The sequence below is a fragment of the Parus major genome, chromosome 20, assembly GCF_001522545.3.
Source record: "Parus major isolate Abel chromosome 20, Parus_major1.1, whole genome shotgun sequence".
Lineage (NCBI taxonomy): Eukaryota > Metazoa > Chordata > Aves > Passeriformes > Paridae > Parus > Parus major.
The window spans coordinates 14,622,226-14,647,974 of NC_031788.1; the positions used below are offsets into that span (position 1 = coordinate 14,622,226).

Sequence of the window (25,749 nt, forward strand, 5' to 3'; positions counted from 1 at the left end):
GAAAATGTTACAATGCTTAACACAAAATTGTATCATAGCCAGTACTCATGCCAATTGATATGCATTACAAAAGGAAGGATAACATGTTTTCAAAATGGCATCAGAACTAAACTCAGCAAATATATTCTTCCATTTGAAATAAAAAATTACAGAAGATGCCTAACTCTGTAGTATAGGCATGAACAGTATAGATAAGAACTTGGTCTTATATATAAGTATTTGATAAAGAAACAGAATGTATAAGACAAACCCAATAGAGAGATGGAAGAGCAAGTCTGAAGACCTTTATCTAGGGCAAAGACCTCCCTAATACATACATAGTGGCCTATTTTATGTGAAGCTCAAGAATACACTGTTAGGCCACTAGATGACAGTACAGAACCGGACAACTGCAGGGGTCATACTTCAACTATGCAGCTGAATGAAAAACTACTCATCTGAACAAGTAAGCAGCTGGAAAACAGAGATAAAAACAGCTTATGATCATGCAAAATGCAGTTGATTATCTGAAGCTGATATTCAGCATTACGTACGACTCAAGGTCTTAGGTCTACAGACCTCACCACTGAGGCTGCATCTTCATGCTGTGGGTGACACATGTGCACACTTCCAGTTACTCCAGGAATTACAGTTCCTCCCTGGAACTACATTTACAGGCTGAGTATAGACAGAGCTGAAGGTTTAAGAGCTAATGTGGAAAGAGAAAGGAAGAGCTTAAAATGCAAGTCTTAAGGCTAGCTCAGGAAGGGTGTGGACAAAGCAAGTATGTCTGAAGCCAAGAGTAAATTCTGCTTAAGAGAAGAAAGCATTTGAAACACATTAAGCAGTTGAAAATTCGAGCTAGGACATTTCACTCTAACATAATTTTGAAGGTTACATGGTTGTATTAAATGATTTAGAATAAAAATGTCATTTTTGGTTTAACATCTACTTGTACTGTGTATAATATATGTAAATAATTTCACAATGTAATTAAATCGAAAACCAAAATTTAGTACATTTTTTTCTCAGAAACATGATAAATATAGGAGCTTAGACAAGGAAGGAAAAATCAGTAATTTGCACAGGCTGTTTCCCTACTCTTACACGCAAGTAGCTGGTGGTACTTCACTCAGCCCTGAAGCTGCAGAGCTGCTGCACATGTATTTTCCTTTCCCTAAGAATATCATTACAAGCTGCGCAGGCAGGTCATGCCTAGAATGACTCTAACTGTTTAGCTAAGGAAATGACAGAAGCTGCTTCCCAATACAGATGGATTTACAGAACAAATTGTTAACAGTCAAATTAATTTTCCAGCTACAGGAAGTATTTGCAAAAGAAGCTACTATGCAGTGAGTTAATAATGAAAGAAATCACCAGTTTTAAAAGTACCAGGTGCTATATTTTTTCACTGAAGATGAACCTGTAATTTCTAATAGGCTAAAAAGTTTTCCCTAAAGGAAGGCTATTTTGGGGGTTTTGGGGAGTTTTCCTGAAGTTAATTATTTCAAAAGACAGCTCTGAAACAGAGGTTTAAAAAGTTGAAACTTTTATACATTTTTACTACTAAAAGAAAAAGGAAATAAATTAACACAGGCATCTTTGTAAACTTACTTTCTGAGCTAAGAAGCAACAACATTATTTCTGGCTTATGAAGCACTAATGCTGGCTACAAAGACTTCTCTGCTAGTTATACACCACACATTATTACACACCTAAAAGAAGCATTTCTTAAAGAAAAGAATTAAAGTGAAATTCTTTCTGTTATTTGCATGATTAAAATAAATCTGAAAGCTAGCTTAATTTGACTGAATAGCTCAGTTACTACATAAAACTGGGCAAATACAGGAAATTCTAGTAAATTTCAGATCAGTACAAATTACCCAAAACAAAGTCTTCAAAGCAAACCTTCAGAGGTACTGTTCAATTCCATTGATTGTAGGAATAATGAACCACTATATCATGATGCTCCTAGCCCCATCAAGTGGAGTGGAACCAAAGGCAGCAATATTTGGAGCAAAATTTTTCCAAACTTCCATGACTATTTGCAACATCTTTTCAGGTATAATCTGAAGTTTTCCAACATTCTTCTCAATGCAAGAAAACAAAAAACTAAGATCTTCTTGCTCAGCAATAACTGTGCTGATTATTAAGGTGCTCATGCCTATACCCTTTGCAATGTACCATATACTTTTCATATGTCAGGTCTATTCACTTCTCAGTGAAAAGCGAAATGAGTTGTTGTAGAGGTACTGGGTTTTGTAGACGGCAGGTAAGTTTCAGTAATTACTAATCCATCCATTGCAACAACATATCTACAGCCCTCCAAACAAAATCATAGAAATCAAAAAAATCATGAGCATTTATGAGTAGCAGTGTCCAACCTGCCAGGGTTTCAGTATTTTGACAGGGCAAAATCCATCGTCTTCTAAAATTCCACCCTGGAGTAACAAGAAAACAATGCACATACCAACAATACAGTATGTTTGCAATGGAGAAAGTTCCTCAGGCCATTTCCTACTGAGCATTCAAGCCAAAAGGATGTTGAAATTACTAAGCACAGTAAGAAGAAAGTTCTCAGTTTTGTATAACTATTTCTTCCCTGGTCTTACTCGACTCACCCCCACAGAATCTGGAAAGCTACTAACTTCATATCCCTTAGATTGCTTCCTGTTAGTCTTTCAATGCACTCTTTTCCTTGTCCAGCTCAAGTGTGCCCCTGTCCTCAGTAGCTGGTAGATGGAAGACCTCTTCACCAAACAGCACATGGGAAGTAAGGTTTTGTCCTAGCAGGGCCCAAAAATAAAAACAATTACATGCTTCAGATTTAGTTTTTGTATCTGTTTTGCTGAAACAGAAACCCTCCAAAATGCACAGCTATACAATACTAATTTAAAACATATCCAAAATATTTTCTTAAATCATGTTTTTTGCATGAAAACATTTTTAATACTTTGCTGGTCCCATGAAACCACCAAATTTTTCCTATATTAAGCATGTGTACTAGCAGTATCTTGCATCCTTGGAAGCTCTTTTGTCTGAGCTGATTTCTTGTTTGAAGAATTGACTAAGCAGAGCTTAGCATTACTCATTAATCCAGTTACAAAGAATTAAATCTAAAAAGTTTATTTCAATGAATCATGAGGATGCCCTGGATCATTTTAAGATTGTATATAATGTTAAAATAGTAAATATAATCCTCCCTCCTAAAAATCAAGATACAAGTCACACATTTCTGCAAGATGCAGATTGCAATATTTAAATTTTGATAAAAAATAAAACTAGAAGACGTTCCATTCTGCAACTCTGTATATTTAGTGGAAATTTGTTATTTCAACTTTGTATCTCCCTCAAATACATGTAAAAACATATCAAAGGTTTCCAGTGAAACTTCTGATTCAAAATATTCTCAATATTATACAGATTCTTTTGCTCTAAGACTGACCACAGAAGCAACTGATGTTTCCACTTACATAGACAGGGATCCACAAGATTATAAGCAGCAATTTCACTTTCTGGCAGTGGTGCAGTAGGGTTTTTGGTGTAAGCTGGGTTTTTTCTTCTTTCTTCCCTCTCCTCCTTTTCCTTTTTTAAGTACATGTTTTTCATATACTAAACTGTAGCTTTAAAAGTGTTCGGGTATATATAGTCCAAATGTGAGATCACTTACTAGTCCTTACTTACTAGTTACTTACGAGTCCTTAGCAAACATTCAAGCAGTGCATATTTTTCAGAGGACCTTCAGAATCAGAAGTCATTTTAAGTCACATCCTGAAAAACAAAAAAAAAATATATAATAGGTATTTTCAGGTAACTGTCATCTCTGCTATACAGTTGAACAGTTGACCATTCAACTCTGTTGTCCCTACTCTAAACCCACATGCTCCTCTTCTAAATACAGAGGTATTAGCCAACTGCTTAACATCTTAAATAAAAAAAATCTTTTATTTTAACACTGTGGTCTGTTCTGCTTCACATTAATTAGTTTTGGTTATTAGGGTGCTTATATCAAAGCACAGACATGCACTAAGTGCTTGGCATTTGGGGCTGTGCAGTCAGCTTCCCCATCAGATCTCACAATGTCAGTCCAACCTTCAACACATGAGCATACAATTTCCTGTCTAAAGCCTGCTCGACCAAAACCCAAGAGTGCTCAAATGAAAACATCATTCAGCATGTTTTGATCTCAATGAGCTCAACATAATGACCTTTAACTGATTTCCCCACTCTCGGGATGATTATACAAAGATAATCAATTCACATCATGTAGAAACTTAGCATCCAACACAGCCTGGCTACCAAATCTAAGTTTACATATGGCAGGTTTTTTGATCCAACTTTTAAAACACATAAAGAAACATCATTACATTACACTCTGGATGAGATGGCTAAGTGACAAGTCATATTGTTACCTGTGTCACAGACAACAACAATATGACAGACACCTAAAGACAGAACACACTACACTGTGTTTGGGTTAAAAATACACCTATATATAATGTGCCAGATATGGTAAACACAGTGGTTACTTTTTAAAAGACATAAAAATGGTAGCATTTGCAACCTTCCTTAAATGTTTCAGAGATAAACAATGTGCCTATTTAAAAAAAGAACCCGAATACAATGCATTTTAAATGAAATTAAAATTTCATTTAAAAGATCAACATATTTTTAAACATCTGAGGGAGGGGCAAATGCAGCAGATAAAAAAATGCCACTGAACCTTTACTACAGCTTTGTGAATCTGAAAGTGCAATGTAACAAACTACTGAAACAGACACTCATGCACACTGAGTAAATAAAGAGGTTTTGATGTACTGTAACTAGTTTATACTAAAAAGTCTTTCATTACCTTTTGAGATGAAAGCACCTATACTTATATGATGAAGCAAACAGGAAATTATATTAGTTGTATTGATGTACCACTGTGCTAATCCTGCACTTCCCCCATCAGTACAGTAACTAATAAAATACTATTCCAAAACATAGGCATTTGATCATTCTCACCTCTTTCTCCCTCCCACATTCTTCTCACAGACAAAAAGGTGATTTGATAGGTCATTTGATAAATGACCCAGAGACTTCACTGAAGCAGCATTTTCAGTTAAAAAGAAAAAAAAAAAGTGCCATCTATAATGCCAGTGAAGCACAGTTTGTTGCAACATGTTAAATATTCCTAATTTCACACACATTCATTTTATAGTGCACATTCCATCTTAGGGAGACTGATTTTTCAGACCATATCAGTTTGTCTCCCGCTCCTCTGATAAATAATGTGTGATATCTATTTTTGGAGTGTCATTACTTGTTAATTTGCTTCCTACGCATCCTGGTTTGCCAGCCAGAACAACAGATAAAGGACCATGTTAACAGCAAACAAAATGTAAGACAGAGAAAAGTGGGGCCCCAGTGAACCCACTGTTATAAAAATGACTATTTTTTATCATTATGCCTTCACCACACACTGCCAAACACTTGTAAGAATTTGTCACTTGTCAGCTTCCAAACAAAGCACTGTGCTGAAGTGGCCACTGCATCTCATCAGAGCTCCAAAGATATGTGAGCTGCATTCTAGCCTCAGAACAACTGCTGTCCTCAGAGCTCAGCTATGAACAGGTACTACCTTATCAGGCTAGATGTGCTTGTTCAGGATATAGCTTTTGCAAGGAAAAGCCAACTGGGCATGATGCAGCCATGCTACTTATTTGAATGATCCTGGCAGTGAGAATTTATATGCTCAAACACAGCAGGCCAAGAAAATATTGAAGGGGGTTTTCAATCTTGACTAATTTCCAAGCCACTCTGCTGGAAGAGGTAATTTGGGCTTTCAATACAGCTGATGGCTTCAGTCAAGTGGTTGTAGAATATATTTAGAGTGTTTTTAACATAGGTAAGTCTTTAGGGACTTAGGTATCCAAAAAGAGGTGGTAAACAGTTATTCTAAAAAAAAACAACTTAAAATTTACTGAATATATACATATATAGAAACAGAAAAATCTCTAGCTCAAATACCAGAAAGAAAGAAACAGGATGTGATGTCTGGGTTTCCACAATGGGACTTCCAACAACATAACCAGTAGGAAACAACAGAACACCACTATTATATTCTGTAAGAATATGCTCACAATAATTTCAGCCCCTCTTCCTAAATACTGAAAGGCAGTTCCAAGAAACGTAGTGTGCTGCACTACCAAACCTCTAGTACTGGACAGAAGCACTGATCACCTTCTGAAAAAAAAAGTGCCAGAAACTGGGTGGCATGCAGTCATGAATTTGCAGCCAGCTGAAATACACAATCCTTTCAAGGGCACAGGTATTTGAAGGAACAGAATTCAACACAACTAACAGTAACAAGAAGCACCTTAACTAATCTAGCTAAATGTGCCAGCATCCTATAAAACAACTAGAAATTATGCTGCATGGACAGATTTTTTACCTTTTGAGTGCTGGGAAAAAAAGTAAAAAAACATAAAAGGATGTTGGTACAAGACATGTAGTGCAAAATTCAGAACAGTTTCCTGTTTCTGTAAATGCTTGTTTTTTCTATACATAAATAACCTATCTCAAGACCATGAAAAAAGTAAATCTTGGTTCCAGAAAGATAATTTTTAAGGATGGAAGACCACTGCTACTGCTTGCTCAACTAAACCATTTGTATATCTGTGCAACTAATATGTTCCCTGAGCAAATACAAATTGTCTACCATGACGCCTCAATGTACGGAATCAAGAGGTGAAACACATATGGTGTTCCCTGTACTTCAAGGAAAGCTGCATCTATGCCAAGATCTAAAATCTAAATTCACTGTCTCGATACCATGTTTCCTGTCCTCTGACAGACAGGAAACATAGTATCGGGGGTAGCTAGTCTCAAAATAGAGCAGGAATGTCTATGTTCATATTGAAATTAAAATACATAAAATTAAAAGTATTTTTTTTCAAATTAGTTATCCCTAATACTCCTAGTTGTTTTAACAGCACAGGTGAATACACCTGCCTTTAATCTTCAGGATAGCATAAATATAGCTTTAAAATTATATTACACAGTTACATTTCACACTAAAACTGCACTCCCCATTGGTGATATTTTTAAGTCAACCATCTTCTGCCATATTTTGCCATAGATTTCCAGTGTATACAAATACTGGCAGCTAAATCTTCCTCTAGTAGAATAGAATCTCACTCAACTAGAATAATTTAAAAATTACTTGTGACCTAAATTTCATTTTGTATAGCCTATGCCAATTTGCCTGAGAAAGGAATCAAAGGAGGAATGGTCATTAGAGTTTCATGTGAGAGAAGAACCCAGAAGAGTGTACACATCTGTGACATCTCAACATGAATAGAGACAATAGGAGCCTTATACAGCTATATGGAGCTGTGGGGGAGGAAGGCTTGCAAACCTTTTTTTTTTCTGTAACATGAAGATGTGAATAATATTGTAAAATGCAGTTAGAAAGCCACGTGGAATAACTAAATTAGTCTCTTTCTTGTTGGATTTCTTAGCTGAATTCAATTTTTAGATTAATCAGGCAGCAGTCGTGTAACACACACAGAAACAAGAAAAGGAAACATAAGTAAAGACTTTCCCTCATTAAACAGACATATACACAGTGTGAGACATATATTCTGAAGTTTCTAGCACATTACAAAGTTGTATTTGTTTCTTCATTACATCACATCATTTGTAGCACCAGTTCAAACTATTAAAACCAGTATCTCATCAAACAGTTTTAACAGGGAAAGGAAAAGTAAAAGGAAGGCAGCAAATTAATTAGTTACTGCTTGTGCACACGAAGAAATTGTGAAAGATGGTGTAATTGTCTTAGGAGGTTAGTTGTGTTTAACAGAACAACATGCAGCTTAGAAACAGTGTGGAATATCAATTTACACATCTCTAGACATTATGTGAGGACATCCCCAGCCCTCAAGACAGAAAAGTGATTACAGCAGCCCTCTTATGACTGTATTGCAATAACAGAGAGAGAGAGAGAGAGAGAGAGAGAGATGATGCTGCCTCTCAAGTTTTCAAGAATTCTGGATAATAGCTGTTATACCTACATAGCTTCTGGAGCAGAGAACATCAAAAAATTACCTACATGGCTCTATGAGAAAGTTAAAGGGGATGCCACAGGGAAAAGGTTAGCATCTAAAAAGTGGAAAGCTTGTTTATATGGGAAGAACTGAAAATTAACTGAAACAGGAAGTACAGGAGTAAAAAAACCAGAAGACTGCACCTTGCACTAACTACAGCTGATTATAAAAAGGTGTTTAAGTAGCACATCAGAAACAGGAAATCAGCTAGGGAGACAGTGGACAAAGGCATAAACTAGGCACTCAGAGAGAATAAAGTCATACCTCTGAAAATTTCTTCATGTTGGCCTTTACCTTTGTCAATCCAAAATAACACAGAAAATGCATTGAATCCATTCTGCCTCTTAGGAGTATTTGAGATTAACTAAGGTTTAAAACCCTGCTGGTTCCTAACAGGAACAAAGAAATCTCATCTTGAACCTTGACTTTTTAACAAACTGGTTTAGCAAACGCTTAATTCCAGACTGGCTTCAGATACTAATTTATCTTTCATCTTTGGCAACTTAGATATTAGTTGAAGAAGAAAATTATTTCATAATATAAAAAAAGAAAAAAGAAAATTATTTCTTATGTCATCTGAAGTATCTTCCATGTTGAAAGGTTTAGTATGAATGCTAGTAAATGTTAGTATGATGTTTTTATTAAGCATATTAGTAAGGAGAAAAAATGTATCTTTCACCATTGATCAGCAATTAAAATTATGATAATCACAATCATATTCATCCATTCTAGTTTTATATCACCTTCAATCTTGAGTTACTTGGCAGCCAACATTTGTGATCAACACAGCACAACACCAAGTTACTTAAGTAACAGGAAACTCTAAGTCTAAAAATAAACCAGCAAACTATGCAGACTGACAGAAAATCTGAAAAACATGAAAATAATAATTTCTTCCAGACATTTTTCTCTTCAAGAGGATTATTAGACAAGAATAATTACATGCAGAGTTTCTAACATTCCAAAACAATCACATAACTTTTTATGACATCTAAAACAAGGAAGACAAGTTTTTTTTTTATTATTTTGCCAATGAACATGAACTGTTTAACCATGAAGCCAAAATGGCTCCCAGAAAAATTGGTCATCCCTGGAAAGAAAATGTATCTTCTCTCTGACATGCGTTTCCATTTACCTAAAGAGAAGCTTAAGCATTTACTCTACTAAGGAACTGCATTTTTAATAGATTCGATTTTATGATTTCTAGAAAATGTATACTTCTAAGAGTGTATCATGCATTTAGTATAATCCCCTGTACTGAAAGTCTGAAGTCCACTAAAACATTTAATAGGTAAAAAGTATTTTTACTCTTTAAACATTATTCTTACTTTTTCACATTACAATGCCAGTTTATAAAATGCTTATATTGTGAGTAAATTTGATAAATGAAAATCATTGTGAGTGTATTCTCATCTTAGCAGGAGTTAACATCTCTAGAACAAAACGCTCAACGCTGTAAGACATGCTGAATGTGTGTATAAACGTTAAGCTGTGAAAGCTGCTTAAAAATGCAAGATAGAATAAAGTTCATGGGAACATTTGTGTATGTGCAGAGCTTTGAAAGCTGCTTAAAAATGTAAGAATGAGTAAAGTTCATGTTAGCCTTGAGAAATATCAGCTGTCAGGCATTGCCAACCAATACATACTATGTTTTCCACAAAAGAGAGTGCAGTAAAATGTAGTTTCTATTTTACTGGCTGAATATAATGCATTATACAAGGCAACATCTACCCAAGGTCTAACGTTTACTGTTTTCAAATTTTAACTTCCAAAGTAGGACATTGTTACACAAACATCATGACACTGAAATGAATGGAAGTATTTCTAAAAATCTCTCATCAAGTTACATATAAAGCTGTAATATACACTTTCTACCAGAATGGACATAGTCAACTTCAAACCAAGTCAAATGCAACCTGAAAGATAAAAAATGCTCTTCAAAAAAGCATTTAAAATCCAAAAACCCAAGCCATTGTTGCTCCAGAAGACCAAGAGTTCACTCATCACTGAAAAGCTGCAACAAGGATGTGCACAGCACAGTTTTGAGACAAACCTGTTGTGGAAGAAGCTCAGGAAAAGCCACTTATTGCATCTCATGATGAACCATCGCACTGCAGGTAGTTTCACCACCAACTGAAATGGATATAAAAGCAGAAAAGACAGATACAACGGTAATGTTTTTAAAACCAAACAAAAGTCTGAGGTCAAACTGCTACATGTCTACTCTTTTTCAGCATCATTTATGCCAACATGACAGTAAAGAGCTGATCTAGGGGGAACTGCCAAGCCTTAATAAACCAGCAGAAGTCTGAAGCGTGCAATAGTAGTCCCGATGAGCTTTAGAATTTCCTCTAAATCCATCCTTTCCATCCTTTTGCTTAGAAAAAAGTGGATAGAAAATTGCTTTCTAGATAGAAAACTGCTTACTCTAGATAGAGAAAAAATAGATGAAAGCACCATGGCATGAACTTCTATTCAAATTTCTCATTCACCGTGTGGAAATTGTGGTGGGGGAGAAAATTCTAATAGGGCAGCTCCAAAACACCTGGCAAGACTCCATTGTGGAATATGGGGAGATGAAACCGACGTCAAGATCTACTCTGAATAAACACACAGAATAAAGCAGGATGGAATGTCAACACACATTCTCAGATTGTGACTGCTCATTTAATAATTTTTGGTTACAAAATGTCTTCACAGTATCCATGATACCCTTCTTTCCAGACAGATTCATTACAGGAAATGGTAACACTAGTGATACTTCATTATCAGCAGTTAGCTCTCAATAATGGTCTTCAAAAACACCCCCACCCCCGCCAGTGGGGTCCTTTGAAATTACAGGATTTACAAGACCAGCGAAATTTGTCCTTCTGTAGCTTCAATATCAGTGTTACTTTCTTTGCCGGTTTCCCACCACCCTACTGCTGGCATGTGTAGCAACAATTTTAGAGTTAATGGATTTTTCTCACTAAAAGGCACGTACACAAAACGTTATCACAATGCAACCATGCAACTGTTCAAGAGAAGCATAAAACACATTAAATTATGCTTCAAAAATAGAGTTCAGAAGTGATTCCTCATTTCTGACAGTTGTTACTCATTCTCCTTTAGAAGAGCATTTATTCCATGTTCCTGTGATAGGCAACATGATGTGCAGCTTCACTGCAGCTCCACTGTGAACTGCCATAAAACAGACAATGAGAAGCAGACAGGACCTATACAAGCACAGGGAGGACAGAACAAAGAATCACAGGGAGTGGGGAAAAATAAACTATATAATAGCTGCTGCTTAGGAACACTAGTTGGAATAAACAGGGAGGCCACAAGCAATCACTGTGAGCGCATATTTCTTTTGCAGGTGCAAGGAGAATTGCACATATGAGGGTGCAGAGGATCTGCTATTAATCATTTAATACTCATTGTTCCCTCTGTGATGCTGGCAATACTTCTGGAGACTTCCCCAGTTCCCAGAAAAAGCTGTATCAAGAACAGCAGCACTACAAGAACAGCCCACACCGAACCGCCGCAATTCTGTCCTACTGTATTAACACTTCTTAACCACTAAAATGCTTACAGAACTGAATTTTTAAGGAGTCCAAATCACAGCAGTTGTGGGTTACTTCCCAGCTCAATCTCTAATTAGGAAAATGAACACACTATAGAAATACGATTAAACTGTTAGCAAGAACAAGAGAGGAGAGAAAAAATGTGAAAACAACAGACTGAAGTATTCATGCATCAGGTTTAGAAGAGTTCTGAATGTTATCTCTAGGTAAGGTGCTGAGTGACTCCTTGATTAAGTGGCACTTAACATTCAGTAAATTTGATGTTCCAGCAAGAGCAGGCCACAAGATACCTGTGCCTACGAGTTAGTGAGGGAGAAAATGCAGTAATCAAGTCAGCAATTCTTTTGTCAGTGAAAAGACACACATTTATTCATACTTCATCGGAAATGTAACGCTGCTGTAATTTGTCTGATTTGGCAAAGCTACACAGGGAAAGTGATTTTTCTTGGCCACAGGTATTTCGGGCTTGTGATAAATCTGCATAGTATGAAAACGACACACACCTTAATTAGGCCCAGAATTTGCTGGAGTCACACACCCTAAGTAAAAATTTCTAACATTGGCTTCTCTGAGCCCCCAGCACCTCGTAATTTGGCAGTGAAGTTCAGCTGACACTAGTTGTCTCTCAGACTGAGGTGTTGGGGGTTTTCTTGTTTAAGGAAGATGCAGAATAGAAAAGTAGTTAAGTTAGGTAAGTATGTACTTAATCCAGGGAAGTATGAACTAAGTAGTAATACTGAGACATTTCAGCGTCGGAATTCAGTAAGGAGACACCACTTCAATCTTTAAAAAAACTCAACATGTTTATTAAGCAACCGAGCTCGCTGAAACCAGCGTACCGATGACTCATCCTCCCTTCCCCACTTTCTAATTAGCCCTGATCGTCAGCATCAATTTGCAGGTCGCTATTAGTTGGATTTTTTTTTCTTCAACCATACAGAAACATGTTGTAAACCCCCCAAAAATGGGCTCCTACTTGTTTAGCAATGGGACTTTTAGAAGATAGGCGGTACTAGCCGATAAGGCAAATTCCGCCTTTGCCGTTAGCGGCACGGAAGCAAACTACTCGCTTGTTTTTGTCCTCCCCCTCCCTCAGGGAAGCTACATGCAGCACAGCACGATCACAGAGAAAAAATACAGGAAAAGGGGAGGGGTGGGGAGAAAGAAGCCCTCTGCTCTTGGCAAGGGGAAGGCGTTCCACAAGAACTGCTACAGGGTCAAAAGTTTACCGTGGTTTCAATTTCACCTTTTTGCAACCAATAAGCGTGCGACTACTCCAGACAGAACCGCGGGCGGCAGCGGCCCTTAACTCCTTGCGGCCCGGCCCGCCCTCGCCAGGAAGCGGGCAGTATGGGAGAAGGGCATCTCCTCCCTTTCCCCTCCCTTCGAACGAGCAGCAGAACGCCCAGCAGCCTCCTCCGGACTGAGCATTGCTTTCATCACGGAAATAAAAGGAAAGGGGAGACGTCGGAAACAGTATGGCAGCGAGTCAGAAGTTGAGACCTGCAGAAGTAGAGACCTGTAGAAGTAAGAGCCCCTTTACCCCGCTTTAGCTGAAAACCACCGCAGTAAACGAAGGGCTAGAACTGATACTAGGCATTATCAAAGCATTACTTAACTCCGGAGGTGTTACAGCTGTGAGCTGCCTGTTTGTGCTGGCAAACAGGAACGATCATGAGAAAGGGGAGGGAGAGCACCAACACAAAACTATCACAAAAGATTCTGAATGCGCCGTCCAGAGCTGCAGTAATTTACTTAGCTTCGCGTCAAACAAGGAATCCATGGTGCTGTGGCATAAGGCTGGGCAGCTCCAGAAGTACTGCTGCCCAGTCCTCACAGTACCACTAATAATAGCCTGCTTCTAGAGGTCCTGACTGCAAAACAGGACATCATCTCCTCCATGAAGGGTGCACATTGAATTCATGCCTCTTGGCTACAAAAATCCTCAGGTCTTCAGAGTCTTGCAAAAGAAATCAAGCAAAAGCAAAGGAAAACAAAAAACTTTACAAAAAAGTAAAACGTTCTCTGGACATGAGATTTGTAATAGATTATCTTGGTTTAGCATTTGAAAACAAGAGATGCATCTTCACTCATGTTATTACAGAACTAGAGCACAAGCATAGAACAGGCTTCTTGTCCCACTGTATCATTGCTAACAATGTAGTTTTCACCTCAGGAACTACATACCTGGGTGAACCATTCCATGGTGGGGTACCCCAAAATCTGTGCTGCCACCAGGTTGTTTCTCTGGGAGATTGGTGAAAATGTTGATGACAGCAAATCTGAATGAAATGATCTATACTTGTGTTTTGGCACCCATTTGAACTTGAAAAAAGTCAATACCCAGCTACACTTAAGCAAGGAGACCAACAGATTAATCACCCCTTTATTGGTCTTGAAAAGAAAGAGGACTAAAGCTCTTTTGAAGATGTGGCTAGAGTTCCCAGTTCAATGCAGCAGCAGATACTATAATACAAGACAGCATGAAGGGAAGTATGTAAAACGTAGTTCAGGCAAATTCTTTAGCATCGTAACCTAAGAGTATGATTAACAAAGCAGAAAGAGGTAGACAGTTATTGCTAATTTACCATCAACATGCAGTTTCAAAATCAATAAATTATCTTACCCAGGATGTTAAAGTGCACCTTGTAATGGTGAAAGATACTCTGGTCTCAGACCTCTAAACAGGTCCTGAAAAAGGATAAGGACTCTTACAAAACAGCTATACCAGCTGAAAACACTGCCAATCTAACTTATGTAAATCATACTTCTGCAAATCATACTTCTGCGACTCAGTTCACAAAATCGTTTTTGGCAATGAAATTATCATGCAAAACCTCTTAAAACCTGCTTCAGGAATAGTCAGCCACTCCAGAGCAGCCAAAGAAAACCTATTTCCAGCTGGTGGGCAAGGTCAAACAGTGATTTCTTGAACTGACACAGGTAGATTCCTCTCTTAATCTACACAAATAGGCACACCGGCAGCTTAATGCAGCTACCCTGAAGTTAAGTTTAATGCCTTGAGTGCTGCTAACAAAAGACAGAGGAAGTGATTAAAACACGTAAAGTCAGAAAGTTGAAGACATCCTAAGATCTTAGCTGATTGAGTTCATGCCCTACTACTAAGTTTTCCTACTGTAGTTCAAAAATGGAAAGACACCACAGAAAATGCTACCAAATAATGCAGTATTTTCATATCTGAGCTAGATTAAGATACAGTTTTGCCAATACAAATTTAAGACTTAACTACTTTTATAAAAAGCTCTCAGTACATTCCTCTCAGTAAAAATTGCAGTTTGGTTTTGTTGTTTTGCCTTTTCTGAATACCATGCCATTTTAGAGAAATTCTTTTACAGTAAGATATTATCAACGAATTCCCTTTTTCTAGGATGGCCTCATTTTACAAGAAAATGGATACTATAAAATTTTATATCAAGTCAGCACGTTACCGAGAAGCTTTTCTGTGTTTTCCGAATTTGATTAATACAAGCCAAGGTCACTTCCTGAAAGAAAGATGCCTACTAGTACAGCTGCAAGCAAACTAGACTCAAAAGCTGGGGGATGGGAAGACAATACTGGCAATTGCTAGCACTGTCTCCAGAAATATACCAATTACAAAAGTTGAGTAAAATTTGGAATTTTTTACTACATCACTACATAAGTAACCCAATAACTGAAGTCTGAGTCTGTATAATTACAGTTCCAAGCAAACAAGATTCACAACGATGTACCAGTGAGACAGCAAAAATTACTAATTCCGTGGACCCTTTACTAAACTGTATGCATTTTTTTTTTTTTTTTACTATGTGTGTTTTATCATGCAGTTCATTAAGCTAATAAGAAACCACCCTTGAATTAACAGCATGTCTCACTCCTAGTGCAACTGTGAGACTCCACCCAATCCACAGTGTCCTATTCTGAAGACATTTAGGAAAAACACATTTTGGTAAAGCATGCAAGCTCTTTACAGAAGTCCACAGCATACATTTTTCCAGTTTCTCAAGACTGTACTCAGCTTACAAAAACAATTATAAGTAAGCCGTGTTCACCTGTAATGTGTAAAGATATTTTAAGTCCCGTAGAGGTATTTTAAAATAAGTTGTTTTTAAAACGTGCCAAATTTGCATTATGCATTAGGCAATCAGATGTAGTTTTTCCTGTTAGTTAAAACTAACAGGTTGTACAAATAAGAACCTACCAAGCAGAAATAGTATTATTTTTGCTTTTTCTACTATTTGGAGCACCACATTGGCAGCAGGGTGGAAGGAATCTATTGCTGAAAAACACTTAAAACCATACATCAACAGACATTTGCACAAGGACATCTGGGGACACAGAGACATACACACACTCACCCTCAACTTAGTACACTTCATCTTTAATCAAACAGCCTTGATACACCCAGCATTGCAACAGATGTTTCATATCAGGTTGAAATTAGGATGATCTACTGAATGAAAATTAAATTTGACAAACTGGTGCAGTAAAAAGAAAGCAACCTTGCTAGTTTTGGGTGGGCACCTTTGCCTAAAATAGAAAAATAGACTACAGCGTATCAGTGCCTTTGCAGGTACAACTACATCTGTGGTTAAGGGTGCCTAACATTTTCCGTCACAGCAGCCTGTTCTAATTCTTTAATGCCTGTCTCTGACATATGCTTCAGAACTACCTTTCGGTTCAGACATTTAAGAAACGAGCAGATAATTCTGTTGAACAAAGTGTAACCTTTTATTCAGTCCAGGTCAAATCTCTGGAAGAGAAACTGCTCAAATGTCTAAACAAACTGAACTTTACCTTGCTGGTCCAATGAAGATGCCTGTATAGCTGGTAAATGCCTTATTTAAAGTACTTGACCATGCTCAGTTTTGTTTTAAACCAGTGGCCAAGAGCCTCAAGTATTTTATCTAACCAAGTTAGCTTTGCTGCTGCACAGCTCCTCCATGCTGACAGAACAGAGCACGCTTTATCACTATATTACCAAGACCAAGAGGAACTTCTCTATAAACCTGCCAAAGCAGTTAAAAGCGCCTGGCAGCACAGTAACCAGTGAACAGGGACATTTTTCTAGGTTATACTCCCACACCCATACACACCCCCCTAAAGCATGAGGCAGCAGCAGGAACAAGGGCATAGCAAAGGCCACCCTTACCTCCCTCCTAATTCAATTGAAACGGTAGCTGGAAGTCTCAGCCAACAGTGCTAAAAACCCGCTTTCCTGCCTCTCCAGTGAGTAACCCATGTAGAAGACGCACTCAATTTAGTGACCAAGGTCACACTGGCACCCTGCTCAATGACTACCTTGCTGGCTAACAGAGAAGAAATTTCCTTATGGCAAGTGATACTATTTTTTCCATAAGCTTTTTAAAGACATATAAAAACTTACACTGAAAATACTAAGGATGTGAAGTCATTCAAAAAACTTCAAACAGTATTGTCAGATCCACCTCTCAACGCTTCTTTAATCCATGTTTCACATTCTTAATTTAAACAGATTCCTGAAACAATGCACTGCACAGATGATACAACAGACAAATAACGCTATAGTAGTAATTTCTGTAAACTGATGGGGGCTAGTCCCACACAAAGTCTCATAAGCAGTAGCACAGCAATCACTTCCAATTTGCTACACAGCAGTAGACAATCATTTCATAAATGGAAATCTGAAGTTTGTTGATGGCCTGTACCTTAACTTGGCCTTTGCCCGGTATGGGTACTTACAGAGTTCCAGTGACATTCAATTCAGGACACAGTTTTTTTCCAATGAAGAGTAAACAACACTGATACATACTGTCTTGATTATGACAGATCACAACTTCTGACTGAGAACATTCTTTTAGAGCTGGCTTTAAGCTGGAATTTAAGTCACCAGTTTAACTGATGGAATATATTTACATCCATCAATGAGGGTGGGTCCACGACCATGAAAGAAATATACTCTATAAAACACATTGCCTTGCCTTTGGCACATGTTGCTAGTCGGCAGATGCAGTACTTACGAACACTCATTCATGTGTTTGCACAAGAACTAAGTTATAGAATTAATGTCAGTGTGTTACATTGGAAGCATTACACTTTCAAAAATGTAGATTCATATTCTGACGAAGTGTTTGAGTGCTGTAGGGAGAGGGTAGGGGGGAAGGCGTCTATCCATTACAGGGCTTCATACTGTGTGAGTACTCAAACTCACACAAACTGCCTTTAAGGGGAGTTAATTGCCTGGTGTCTTAAGAATACTTTTGAGAATCCTGCTTAGTATCTTTTTCCATCATGCTACTAAAATAGATTATTTTTTAAATTTCTTGAAAAAACACACAGCCTCTTTGTTTTTAAGATTAGATCTTGGTACTTGCTGATCTAATAATAATAATTAAAGGCCTGTTAATGAAGTTAATGAGTTATTGGCATAACTAGACTCTTAGATTTGAGAGTACAAGATCAGAAACTACTAACACCAAAATAAGCTACTGAAGAAAGGGAATCAAAATAGTTCAAATTTTCCATGCATAACATCAGTGTTTATATATGATTTATTTAATTGAAAGGAATAAGTACAGCTACCTAATACAAAGGTGACATTCCCAATTTGTCCTAGAAATATGGAAATGTTTCAAGGTCAGTGCTGTAATTAAAATCTGATTAAGTTTGAGTATATTCAGGTACACTTTTTTTTGGATGCAACAGGTATTCATTTAGATCAGCAAAAATGCTTACCACTCAATATTTGAAGGAAAATCAGTTGTTTACCTATATTATACCAACATATTTAAGCATTCCATTAACTAGGATCCCTTTCCCCTATTTATTTTTCATATTCCTTACCATATTTCATTCATACTGAACAGAGTTTAGTAGAGTAGAGCACCTTCAGTGAAATTGCAAAATAAAGACAGAACAGAACAGAATTTCCCTTCCCCAGTTGGGTTAATTAATCCTTCCACAACAGAGTCAGGTTATCACAAAGCATCTGCTACAATTTAGTGCTCAAAACAAAGCTATGGTGGTAGTATGCATATTTCTGGTCAAATAAAATCTTGGATTTAAGAGCTCAATTATTTAAAAATTAAGCTAGGTGGAAAAGGTTGGTATCTTTGTTCAACGCTACATAAAACAGAGTAATACCACACAGAGAGGTATTAGAGATTGGAAAGTCAAAGAGTCTCATCGAAGGCCTACAAGAAAAGGGCAATAGGCAAGCTTTACGAGCTGCATCAAGTTAAATTTCGGTTTATAAATGGTGATTGAACACAGGAACCACTTTTAGATGGCCTACGGAACCCTTAACTGGAGAGACTTCTAATACTTGACTAAACAAAACCATGTCCAACCAGCACTAACTTTGCTCACGGTGTTTGGATTGATGCTAGCATAGTTACGTGATGAGTTTTTACACACAATAATACATTGTCATCAGGGAATTATGTACTACAGCCCAGAGATAAACTGGGATGTAGTACACAAGATAACTGAGATAAACCATTTACAACAATAGGCCACTAAGACAGGAAAGTAACATTACAACTGATCCTACTTTGTTTAATTTTAAGATACATTACCACATTCTTTTTGGATCTGATCTAAGAGGTATGTTTTCTTAATATCATGTATGCTTTAGATCTTGCATACATACATCAACAGTCTCATCTTTACTGGACACAGAGTATGTAATCCTGACCACAACATTCATTCCTACCACCAAGGATCTTTTTTCACCGCCCCTTCACGAGAAAAAATGGCATGCTTTTGAATAAGGCTCTCAGTGCCCTCTGGGTTTTTTTCTGGTCCAAACTTTTCTATTCTCTACAAGGAATTTCCATTTCATAAAAAAACTTATGCTTCTAGTTTTTGTCATGTTCTATTAAAGAAGCAGTATCTTCATTAAAAAGCCATTTTTCAATGAATCTCACATTAAGCTCCCAAGGATTCCTCAAGCAGGCAGAAAATCAGTCTTACTCATGAAAGTTTCTATACAAATGGCACTTCTCAAACACTAATGTTTATCTGCAGAACTCTCAAAAATGACACCAGCAACATTAGCATAGAAATTCCAAGTAATTTTAGGAAGATTAGCAGCCATTCTGGAAGTTAGTATAAGAGGCCAGTGACTACCAAAACCAGATGGGATGATATCCTTCCTCTCCAAGTGCCAAAAGCATTTATAATGTTTTCAAAGCCAGGTCCTTCCTTGTTTATAGATAAATGGCTAAGCAGTTGTGCAGCTTCACATCATCAGGAAGCAAATTTTATGTATTCTTATATATTGCATTGGTGGAAATTCCAGGACAGAGCTGTAGATTTTTTTTGTTATTACTTTATCCTTATGTGACTTTTTCTTTAGTTCCCATACAAGTAGACCAACTCAATTGTATCTAACACTCAACCAAACTCTGAGTTGGAGAGCTATTGTTTGATCTTTAAAATTAGTATTCAGTCACATCTCTGCACAGAAAAGTTGTCATATTAGCATCTGATAAGCAAATAAAACACAGTAACTAAATGAGGAGCACACGGTCATGCATTTATGTCACACAACTGGAGAAGATCAGCTATGAAGCACGATCAATGCAATGTGTTTTCTTGTCAGTAAATGCCACTCTGCATTCATGAGTGAATGACCTGCTATAGTACATCCCACACAGCATGGGAAGTTATGTTTAGGGAGGCCACAGTCAGAAGTTTATATTCTTTATATTCTGTCAAAATTATTAGGAGAAAGATTACTAGTAGTTGTCTCTGGGCATAGAATACCTTCTCTTTTTAAAGTCCAGTATTTTTTACCTTACTTTCAGTGAATCTAACAGTGCACTGAAAGTTCAAAAGCCTACAAAGCCTTACCTACTCCTGAGCTTTCATCAGTACAAAAACTCGTTAGATTCTCATACAGATGAAGTAACAGTGTACAAACAGTAACAGGATGATCACAACACACCATGAAGGGAACACAAGAAAAAAGCATACAAAACTTAACCCTGATACCATTAATCCTCTTAAAGAATAAAATTGATGGGATCTTTTTTTCGTTGAAAGTAGATTTATGACAGACAATATGCTCAGACAAGTGCCTGCATCCAGTCAGGACCAAAAGTTATTTATCACTTGTCTCCACCTCATACTGTTTACCTCAGTGTGTCATCTGTCTGCAAAACATGGCTTAGGAACTGTAACGTTTTGATGAGCACAGCTATCTGAAAAAACCCACAAATTCTTCTGTCTTTTGAAGAGATCATTCTCCAAAGGTTTGCCTTCAACTGTCTCCTTTCATTTTCCTGATTTTGCTTTAACCCTACCTTATTCTAACCAAGCTGGCTCACCTGAACTGTATTTCAGGGCAGCTGCTAAACTGCAGAGCACAGAGGTTGAACTTATGACAAGAGATTATTCCGAAGTAGGTGCTTCCTTTCTTGAGGCCAAAATCCCACTGAATACAATGTCCAGATGGGTTTTCAGTTTCACTACTCTCCAGCAACAGGTATAGAAGTTGACATCTCAATCTAATCAAGTATTAAAGGCCAAATTGCTTACCCCAGAAGCTATGACCAAATCTCAAACAAACAATACCCAACAGTGATTTGCATTATATCTGCACTGCAACCAGACAGATCTAGCTAAGAAATCCCATTTCATCACCGGTCTTTCAAAATAACATAAATACTTTGTTCAGAACAATTATTGGTTACTTCAGGAAGAAGAAAACTCTAGTACCAGCAATAGAGAGAATTAAAAAACAAAGGAAGATATATACACACAAGGATGCTAACACTCTATCCCACATCTTAGAAGGAGCATTCTTTAATGGTCAAGTATTCCCCAAAAGCCTAAGAGTGTTAGCTACCACGGTACATACCAAGGCCAGGTCATACCATGCACTTCCTCAAGTTTAAGTGAGGTGGAAGACAGCAAACTATATACCATATTAACACAGACCATTAAAAAAAATCTTTTCTTTTTCTAAGAGAATTGAAGTTATTTCCGCCCTTTTTTCATTCCCTAAATATCAATAGTTTATAAGAATTGATGCAGAGAAAACAAAGTAGTTGTGATAGAAAACTTACCTAGCACTGTATTCGCTACAGCAGAAACCAGTAGAAATGCCTAGAAAAAAAAAGCATATGAATGTGTTTTAGCATACCCTCAAACTTTTCAATCTACCATTCAGGAATTTCCCAGCTCAAAAGGACCCAGTCTCCTAGCTGCTGGATATTCTGTGGCTGTCAGCTCTGTAGTTCAGCTATACACTATCTGAAAGTATCCTTTTTTTATTTTTAACCCTGCCATCTGATAATAAGGACAGTAAGGGAAATGAGTGAAGAAGAAAACACTTTCTTCCTGTTGATTTTCCATTACACTTGTGGTTTTGTATAGATCTGCCACATACCATAAGGCAAACATACAAAAAAAATGGAGAGAAATGCTGGAAATTCTGTGTCTCATTAAAAATACTGAGAAATATAGTCCATTATACTCTTTGATACTGCATATACCAGAAATACATATATGCATGAGGAACGCATAGCATGACTGTATTATAACGAAGTATTTTCAATTTTCTAATCCTTTCCTTCACTGACAACACTCAACTTTTGGAGCCCTACTTAGCACTGTTCTGTCATTTTGACAGAAAAATTATTTCAGATTTATTTTTTATTTTACTGAGTGGAGGAAAATTGAATAAAGATCTATTGGCTATAGCACACCCTCTTCTTCCCTAGGTAAAACAATAGGAATAAAGACCAAAGCATCACTGGAGCAAGGAAGAGTCTCCTAAACCAAGTGGTAGGGATATATCCAGTCAGTCACCCTGAAAATAAAGTTCTCTTAAACCCCCATGGTTTCTTCTTCAGTGGCCACTCTGACTGGAATTACTACCTGTAGTTACCAAATCTACATTTGTAGAGGACAAGAATAAAATATGAGAGGTAACCAAACTAGAACCTACTACCAGAACAAGAAGCGTTTGAGTTTTTTTCTTTAAGTTGACCAAATCTTCATGCATTAAACTTTTGCTCAGTGAAGAATTGTTTCAGTCAAGATCAATCTTAATTCTATCAAGCATTTAGCAAACGTACCAGTTAAGTCAACAAAAGAGTTTGCAATAAACAGAACAAAGATAAATGAAAAAACCCCAAAGAACACTGGAACTTCTGTAAGGCTGCAGCATGTAGCACTACAGTGAAACACCTCGTCTGCCACCCTAGCTTTATCCAAAGCCCAAACAAACGAAGTAAGTTGGTTTTAGGCTTTGACAATAAATGTATTTCAGTTGTCTTATGTCTTCAGCAATACTTTTTTGCCTTCAGGAAGAAAAAGTCTCACTAATACTTAGAAATTCCATCTTAAGCTTTAACTTTGCATCAAATTTGTAAAGTAACAAATTTATATAAGATATACAAAAACATATAAGATATAAAAAAGGTATACAAAGCAATGGCAGTAATTTCAGTACTTCTAATCAGTGAGCAACTAATTAAACAGTACACATCTCAATACAATCCTTACATAAGCTGGAAAAGATATTAAGGTTCATGTCAAGTTCAGCATGCTCTGCTTTTAACTTTAGTCATTAGCATTCTCGTTAGCAGTAACTTAATATGTGAGAAAGGATTAGAGTAGTCAGGAAGTCAGATGTTGAAATTTTATATAATTATTAAAAAATAAAAAAAGTAGCCCAACAAAGAGAGGTAACATAAAAAGAAGCACAATGGCCCTGACTTGACTTGAGAGCTGTGGAAGTGCACTACGTTGTCTTAAAAGACAAAATTCCATTAACATGCATATAAAGGGTTCTGGTTTTACATTTTCAATTAATACTAGAAAGACAAGAGTCTGGTGTGACGTTGCTTATTTTTTACACAACACAGTAGCTTAGCTCACACCCTGGCATTTAAGAAAACAAAAACCTCAACCTAGTATATGAAGGATTCTTTAGGCCCTACCCCAAAACAGCGTAAGTCAACAATAAATATCTGTAGTGACAGAAAGACAAGATACATTCCAAGTACAGAGTCCTCTACATCTTGAAGAAAGGTCAGGTAGCTTTTAGTAAACAAGAGCAACTTACACAGAAAAGAGCTTTAAGGCAGACAAATGGGGCTGAACCTTTAGATCCTTTCAGTTAGATTTTCACCATTGTATCTGAAATTACAATAATTTTTAAAATAACCATTAAATAGTCTTTAAGTTTAACTCTTTTACAAAAGATGGGTTTCCTAACGTCTTTCTTCCTTCGTATATTAAAGATAGGATAATTAAGATTTCTGGCTTAGCAGCACAGAGTCCTTACTGGAAATGTTGGTCTAGAATTACCATCGGAAGCAAGAAAAGATGTATTGTCACCTAGCAGTGACCATGTAGAACTAGGAACAGTTAACACACTATAAAAGAAGAAACTGAATATAATCAGTAGTTGATACCCAGCATGACAGTGGTTTATGCACAGTCTTCTGCATATCAGAATTTATTTCGTGACAACTGATTTTCAGCAAGCACTTGCTCACCAAATGGCTTGAAGTTTCAGTCAGAAAAGGATTCCTAACTGAAATTCCAGCAATAAAAGCATGCCTGCATGTTATTAAAGGAAACAGTGGAAAATTTCTCAGGCTGACATCCAGAATGTCTGCGGTTCCTTTTCATATTTCTCTTCTTGCAAAGCACCAGTTATTAAACCAGACCCTAAAAGCTTTTTTTTTTTTTTTTTTTTTTTTGGTTCACGAAGCCTGGAAATTTCCACTGTTTTTAAAAAGCTTTTTAAAAACCTCTCTCAAATACACTGCTCAAACGACCTTACAATTCTGCCTAGACAGACTCTTTAGTTTAAAGGAAAAGTTTCATTGCTATAAAGTGGAGCTAAGATGAGGGGGAAAGAAAAAGTTTTGCTCATATACCAAAAGCATTTCTTGGCCAATCTGAAATATTATCATACTACGTATTAATCTTGATAGAGGTCACCTGAGGTTCAGCTACAGAGACGTAGATGGGTAAGAGAAGACAAAGCAGTTGATAAAACTACCTCCTAGCTGTACATTTGAACAGAAGTTACGGTGGATGATAACACAAGCTACCCTGTTCCTATCGAGTGATCAAGTGATCACTCTCCTTCAACTTTCTCAAATTTGCACTCATTTTCCATTGTTTCTGAATCCCACTCATCATCCCTGCTACCCCCTTATTGTCTCTCACACAGCCAATACAAGTCTGGCAAGTTTGCTAGCACTAATTCTACACCTCTCCTCTACAAATCTTATTCTTAGCCTTGAACATACACCACCAAAGATTAGGGGGTTCAACAGAAAACCTACAGTTGTAATACAAAAGTCTTTGAAAGCTACTTCAGCCAGGGAAAATTCTTTCTTTTTTCAGTTTTCTGTGCACTGATTAGAGAAAGTGCCTTCCTTTTAAATGAGGAGGGAGTGGGGGGGAGGATCACATTCTAGGTTAACAGAAGATGTTGGCTTTGTTCTATTTTAATCAAGTGAACAATTCACAGATAAAGTGCTCTTCCTTTTGATGCCATTAGCGCTATCTTTGAGTCTATGACTAGATAAATTCTTGAAATACTGATTAGGAGGGGATTCTTTCAACTACAACCTAAGAATGTTAAGCGGTATGCTGACCGACTTCCTGCCCATTGAGCCAGAAATCTTTACTCTGAATACCAAAAAGGCTGCCACAGAAGATAAAACCAGGAGGATACTATAACAAAAGATGCTGCTATGTCTGCTTTAGTTTATTGCAGCAGCAAAGATGGACAGAGCACAAAAAGAACTGCAAACCAAGTAATGATTCCATATTTCCACCGAATCTCTCTAGCCTAACCTTTATGGGGAAGGAAAATTATTATAGAGGAAAATATCTGAAAAGCATATCCAAATCACCAGCAAAGAATTTGCAAATTTTTGTTTGAAATCATCCTCTTAAGATGTAAGCTTCCAAAAATGGAAAACCATTTTAAAATTGTCATTATTAATATAAGAAATTAATTTTGAACCTTTACCACTTCTTCCATAAGATTCAAAAATACCAACGTAGCATTTCCATATACTGATTGTTTATGTGCGTGCATGCGCGCTCGCACGCACACACACATACAGACACACACACACAGACACACACACACA

At 37.1% G+C, this 25,749-nt stretch overlaps 1 protein-coding gene across 24 annotated transcripts in view; it reads right to left on the reverse strand.

The window, feature by feature from the left end:
* NCOA3 (nuclear receptor coactivator 3) overlaps nucleotides 1-25,749 on the reverse strand; it is a 63,942-nt gene that overhangs the window by 34,267 nt on the left and 3,926 nt on the right. For 7 of the 24 annotated variants that reach the window (XM_015647393.3, XM_015647392.2, XM_015647394.2 and 4 more), the window contains 4 exons: nucleotides 21,688-21,727; nucleotides 10,126-10,205; nucleotides 3,664-3,750; nucleotides 2,601-2,765 (listed from right to left, as the gene is read on the reverse strand). The gene's annotated coding sequence lies outside the window, so the exon portion shown is untranslated. Of the gene's footprint in view, nucleotides 1-2,600; nucleotides 2,766-3,452; nucleotides 3,751-10,125; nucleotides 10,206-14,264; nucleotides 14,330-21,687; nucleotides 21,728-23,693; nucleotides 23,768-25,749 lie in introns of all 24 variants that reach the window. The other 17 variants (XM_015647377.2, XM_015647383.3, XM_015647386.2 and 14 more) reach the window with 15 other exon arrangements.